A 7,074-nucleotide genomic window follows, 5' to 3' on the forward strand; every position below is an offset into this window, starting at 1 on the left:
AGTGAACACAGTACTGGAAGTGCCATTTGCAGGTACATTACAGTCATCATTAAATAAGGAGGTGGTAGGCATGTTCTTCCTAGAGGAGGTAGGGTACTAGTAGGAGATGAAGTAAAATCAGAGGTTACTGAGGTTATTTGATCACTGCCCTTTTAGTCAGGGGTCACACTAAGGATACTATTACGCTTTTAAAAATAAGGACATGCACTGCAAGATTATGTATGCAGCCTGATTGCATTAGACTCGAGCTGCACTCAACAAAGAAAAAAATCCCTAAGTAACATTTAAATATGTGATATCTGCCAGTCACAAAGAAGAAAAGCATCTAGGGTGAACTCCAATTTACCAGGACCTTGATCAGGACCACAAAGCCTGAGTATCTTTTGTAACACAGAAACATAATCTCTAGTCACACTGGTTTAAAGAAAGTGATGGGCTTTGTGTTTTTCTTACTCTTTAACTGAATTTTAGAACATGGTTTCACTTAAAGACTTTTAGCCTTCATGCCAGTGTTAAAACTGAACCACTTCCAAATCCTAAGAAACAAAACCAAAGAGTAGCAAAAGCCATGCAAACTAATATATGCTTCTCTCCTTCCTGCTTTAAAAAAATTTGCCAAGCCAGGATCACATTTAAGTCAAAGTGTTAATTCTTCAGCATTCCTGACAACTACAAGCACATTCACTGAAGGCTGAAGTTGAAGGATTTGGATGTTTAACTTTAACTTTAATATCTGAAGAAAATGACTCCATTAGAGGAGAGAAAACCATCCCATTTCAATAAGGATTAATTAAAATGTGGCTAGAAAAAGGCACCAAATACTCCAAGGGTTGATTCACTGTAAAAGAACTTGAGATGAGTATTCTGACGTATACACAAGTCTAAATATCTCCCTTGCCCAAGTAGTTGTGTAAAATTTAAAATAAAAGTTTTGGTTTTATCTTTCAATGTTATTTTCTTCACTTTATAGAATGAGGATGAGTCCTCTTTTTTCCCCACAAAAAGGGATCTATCTATCTATCTATCTATCTATCTATCTATCTATCTATATCCAGGACTCTAATATAAGTGCAGATCTCCAAAGCTTAGAAATTCTTCCATAAGAGAATGGGTTGTTTTGGTTACCCTTGTAATAAAAGGATATTCCACCACAGAGAGCCAGAGGTTTTCCAGATCTATGTAAAAGAGCAGGCGTGCAAGGCAAGCAAATGAGTGTACACAGTATCATGGAGAACATTTGAGAGATTAGCTCCATGAGGACTGTGGGCTCCACAAGGAGACGTGACTGGGTAGCCTGGTCTGACACAGGAACAAGAAAGAGGGTATCTTCAAAGCTGGAAACCTTACATAGGAGCCTCACACTGCTGGAAGATGTACTGCTGGTGGCTAAAGTCAACCTGAAGAGTGATGCTACTGTCCTCATTTCCAGTCTCAAAGTAATGCTCAATAAAAAATCAAAAGCCTTTTGATAGATCTCCTGGTTTTCATGACTCTGTAAGAACTCAATTTTATCCAGATCATGTGCATCCTCAGTCAAAGCACAGTAAAAATTAATGCCTGAGCCATTTCTTTTGGTGTCATGTTCTCTAATACCAAGGATGTTTTCTAAGCCATTTAGGGCAAGCTGTACAACTTTTGCATCTATGACAGTGAGAATATCACAGAGTGGCTTGATACAACCCAATTGTACTAGATACTTGATCTGCTCGGCCGATCCTCCAGAAGTTGCATTTGTGATGGCCCAAGAAGCTTCCTTTCTTGTCCAGAACTCTGCTGTTTGAAATATACTAATAAGAGCTGGAAACGTTAGCATCTATCACAATATGGACCTGTGCCCTATTTTCAGCTGTAATATTAGAGATTGTCCAACATGCTTCTTTTTTGATAGATTCCTTTGGGCTACTCAGCAGATGCAATAAACTCTGAAGAGCTGAGCAATTCAAAATTACCTGTGTCTGGATATCATCCCCTGTGACCATGCTTTCCACAGCCTGCAAAATAGGAGAAACCACTTTATAATCATTATGCATCAGAAGTCCACAAGTCTCCTGCATACTCCTGTATCGACAACTGCTAGGATTTTATCACTGGGTCCATCTGACAGGTATGAGTATGCCCAGCAAGCATCAGAGAGTACATATGTGTCACTGACAAACAGCAGCCAAGAAAGGACATTCAGACAGGGAGAAACCTTAGCAAATTCTGGAGGTGAACTTTTCCCTCTACAGAGATTAGATAAAGCCCATACAGCATTCCAGACCATGGTCAAGTGATTTTGCTTTGAAAATAAGTGCAGAAGACGGGGAAAGGATATTGCAGTTTAAGACATAGTTCCTGCACATGGTACTATCTCCACCAATGTTGCCAAGAGCCCAGACTGTCTGCTCCTGGACATCTTCAAACTCTGAGCTAAGCAACTTGATGAAGATAGGCATGGCTCCTGCCTGAATCACATTCTGTCTGCATCTGAAGAGAATTTCCTGAAGCAGCATTTGTCAGGACCTAAGCGGATTCAAACTGCACTGTACAATTTTCTTTCTGTTTGAAGAACTCCACAAACCTGGCTACTGCTGGTGTGCTTATGAGTTCATCAATAGGAGGATTAGTTGTGAGTTCATCAATAGGAGGATTAGTTATGAGTTCATCAATAGGAGGATTAGTTATGAGTTCATCAATAGGAGGATTAGTTATGAGTTCATCAATAAGAGGATTAGTTATGAGTTCATCAATAGGATGATTAGTTATGAGTTCATCAATAGGAGGATTAGGTTCTTTTGAAAGTAGTTTCCTAAATTTCTGTGTTGTAGAAAGCGACTGTTCTGGGCTATTTGAGAATATTATTTCAGTCATGTCAGAGGTAATGAGCCCACCCTGGTGCCATCTCCATGTTATTTATCTCTGCCTCATGAAAGCCGCCACTAGACATAACTTCTTCCGTTTCTTCCTCTGCTGTAGCAACATTTCTTCTCTTGAATAACTGTTCTTCTCTTTTCTGCTTCCATAACTTCAGTCTTTCTTCCTCCCTCCTCCTGCACATCTCACCAGGATTCAGAGATTTGTTCTTGTAATTTTTCAGGTGAAAGTTCTCTTTTCCTATTGTTCTCTTTTCCTGTTGTGGACATGATTTTTGCTCCAGGCAACCAGTCCTGGTGACACTACAAGGGTGAGATGCTCACTCTTTGCCCGCCCACTGCATAACTAATTTTAAAAGTGAGGAAGAAAAACAAAGAGTTGTAGTAAAACGTTGATGCAAGATGTAAACTTGAATTTCACTGAAAATTTATAATCAGATTATTCCTAAGGACAGAACAAATATTGTGTCCAACTACCCATATCCTGGTTCACAACCATCTGTAATTTGGGCCCACTGGTACAAGGAACATATGTGGTGCATTCATGCATTCAAAAATACTCATAATGTAAAACAAATACATAATTAAGATATTAATATATAAATAACCACATAAAAGCAGGCACTGGTTTCTGGTTTGTATCTGTGCCTGGGAGCTGACCCTGTGCTCCAGTCTTCTCCACCCCAGTCACACCTAGAGACAGCTTAAGCCCCAGGGTTCTAACACACCAAGTCTCACAGGTGAGTCCACAACTACTGCCCCAATACCTGGCCAAAATAGGTCCCAGATCCAGTCCAGGGGACACAAGAACCACTGCCAAGCGAAGAACACACAATCCTTCCCATTTGCATCTATACGCAGGAGTGGATCCTGTGCTCTGACCCTCCCCACCACAATCACACCCAGAGACAGAAAGACCCAATGGGGTTCTGACACACCCAGACTCACAGGCTCACAGGAAGGATAGGCTCCAAACAGAGACAGCAAGTCTATCTAACACCAGAGATAAACAGATGACAAGAGGCAAACATAAGAACATGACCAATAGAAACCAATGCTACATGGCATCATCAAAACCCAGTTCTCCCATCACAGCAAGCCCTGGATACCCAAACACAACTGAAAAGCAAGATTCTGCTCTAAAATCACACTTCATAATGATTATAAAGGACTTTAAGAAGTACACACTTCCTTTAAATAAGTACAGGAGAACACAGGTAAAGATGTAGAAGCCCTTTAAGAAGAAGACATATATTTCTGAACAAAATAAAGAAAAGCACATACAGGTGAAAGAAATGAACAAAACCACTCAGTATCTGAAGATGAAAATAGAAACAATAAAAAAATCACAAAAGGAGACAACTCTGGAAATGGAAAACATAGGAGAGAGATCAGGAGTCATATATGCAAGCATCATCAACGAAATACAACAAATAGAGGAGAGAATCTTAGAAATATAAGATACCACAGGAGATGTTGACATAACAGCCTAAGAAAATGAAAAATGCAAAAAAGCTCCTAACCCAAAACATTCAGGAAATCCTGGACACAGTGAAAAGACCAAGCCTAAGAGTAATAGGTATAGAATACAAAAAGATTCCCAAATCAAAGAACCAGTAAACATCTTCAACAAAGTCATAGAAGAAAACTGTCCTAACCTAAGGAAAGAGATGCCCCAAGTTGCACTAGAAGCCTATAGAACTTCAAATAGATTGGAAAAGAAAAGAAATTCCTCCTGCCACATAATAATAAAAACATCAAATGCACACAAAAAGATAGAATATTAAAATCAGTAAGGGAATAATAAATGTGGCATGGTCAAATACCATATAAAGAATATTAGAATTACACCAGACTTTTCTTTTTTTTTTCAATAATGAAGTTACTTTAATATGTATAAGATTTACCAATTAATAATCAATGCCATTTCACCAGTATACTTTTATTTGCCTTTTGAGACTTGGTCTCACTATACAGTCCAGCATGATCTTTTTTTTATTGGATATTTTATTTACATTTCAGATGTTATCCCCTTACCCCATACACACCCCCCACCAAGGAAAACCCTCTATCCCATTCCCCCTCCTCCTGCTTCTATGAGGATATACCCCCACCCACTCCCCCAGCTCCCACCTCCCCACCCTCGAATTACCCCACACTTGGCATCTAGCCTCCATGTGACCAAGGATCTTCTCTCCCACCTATGTCCAAAGAGGCCATCCTCCCATACATATACAGCTGGAGCCATGGGTCCATCCCTATGTGCTCCCAGGCTGGTGGTTTAGACCCCGAGGAGCTCTGGTTGGTTGGTATTGTTGCTCTCCTCATGGGGCCACAAACCCTTTCAGCTCCTTCAGTCTTCTCTCTAACTCCTATATTTAAAACCCCTTGGTCAGTACAATGGTTAGCTGTGAACATCAGCCTCTAAATATATCAGACTATGGCAGACCTCTAAGGAGACAGCTATATCAGGCTCCTGTCAGCATATACTTCCTGATATCCACATCAGGGTCTACCTCTGGTGACTGCACATAGGATGGATACCCAGGAGCAGTCTGTGGATGGCCCTTCCTTTAGTGGAGTACAAAAGCTCAAGTCCATGTGGATTAAGGACCTCCATATAAAACAGGTTAAACTGAATCTAATAGAAGAGAAGGTGGGGAAAAGCCTTAAACACATGGGTACAAGGGAAATTTTCCTGAACAGAACAAGGCTTATGCTTTAAGATTAAGAATTGACAAATTGGACCTCATAAAATTGCGAATTTTCTGTAAGGCAAAGGACACTGTCAATAGGACAAAAAAGCAGCTAACAGATTGGGAAAATTTTTTTTTTACCAATTATACAACCAATAGAGGGCTAATATCCAATATATACAAAGAACTCAAGAAGTTAGACTTCAAAGAACCAAATAACTTTATTAAAACTGGGGAACAGAGCTAAACAGAGAATTTTCAACTGAGGAATGTTGGATTAATGAGAAGTGCCTAAACAAATATTTAACATCTCTAGTCATCCAGAAAATACAAATGAAAACAACCCTGAGATTCCACCTCACACTACTCAGAATGGCTCAGTTCAAAAACTCAGATGACAGCAGATACTGGTGATGGTGTAGAGAAAGAGAAACACTCCTCCACTGCTGGTGGAGTTGCAAGTGGGTAGAACCACTTTGAAAATCATCCTGGTGGTTTTTCAGAAAATTGAAAACTGTTCTACCTGAAGACCCAGGTATGTCACTCCTGGGAATATACCCAAAAGATGTTCCAATGTGTAATAAGGACCCATGCTCTATTATGTTTATAGCAGCCTCATTTATAATATCCAGAATCTGGAAACAACCCAGATGTTCCTCAGTGGAAGAATGAAACAGAAAATGTGGTACATTTACATAATGAAGTATTACTCAGCTATTAAAAACAACAACTTTGTGAAATTTGCAGGCAAATGGATAGAACTAGAAAATATATTCCCGAGTGATGTAACCCAGACACAAAAGGACACACGTGGTATGTACTCACTGATAAGTGGGTATTAGCAGAAAATTTCAGAATACCCACCATAAAACTCACAGACTATATAAAGCTTATTAAGAAGAAAGACCAAAGTGTAGATGCTTCAGTACGACTTAGAAGAGGGAACTAAATAATCAGAAAAGATAAAAGGAGGGATCTGGGATGGAGAGAGGAATGGGAGGCAACAAGTGGGGGCCAGATCAGGTATGGAAAGAGTCAGCAGTACAGAGGGTCAGGAAATTGAACAGAAATATGTAGCAGTGGGGGATGGGGAACTGAGGATAGCCACTAGAAAGACCCAGATGCCCGGGAAGGAAGTGTTTTCCAGGACCCAAGTTGGATAACATTAGCTGAAATACCCAAAAAATGGAAGATATAACTTGTGAAGACCATCTCCAGTGGATAGGCATGGTCTGCAGTTGAAAGATGGGTCCACCCACCCATCTCAAAACTTTTAACTCCAAATTGTTACTATCTAAAAGTAACGCAGAGACAAAAATGGAGCAGAAACTGAAGAAAAGGCCATATAGAGACTGCCCCACCTAGGGATCCATCCCACCTCTAGAAACCAAACCTTGACACTATTGACAATGCCAAGAAGCAGTTGCTGACACAAGCCTGGTATGTCTGTCCCCTGAGAGGTTATGCCACCATCTGACAAATACAGATGGAGACACTCACAGCCAACCATTGGACTGGGCACAGGA

The 7,074-nt window shown here is 40.1% G+C and overlaps 1 pseudogene; it reads right to left on the minus strand.

The window, feature by feature from the left end:
• Positions 1–1,328: 1,328 nt before the first annotated feature.
• Positions 1,329–2,342, minus strand: LOC143440659 (importin subunit alpha-5 pseudogene; annotated as a pseudogene).
• Positions 2,343–7,074: the final 4,732 nt, after the last annotated feature.

This window comes from Arvicanthis niloticus, chromosome 30 (assembly GCF_011762505.2).
Source record: "Arvicanthis niloticus isolate mArvNil1 chromosome 30, mArvNil1.pat.X, whole genome shotgun sequence".
NCBI classification, from domain to species: domain Eukaryota; kingdom Metazoa; phylum Chordata; class Mammalia; order Rodentia; family Muridae; genus Arvicanthis; species Arvicanthis niloticus.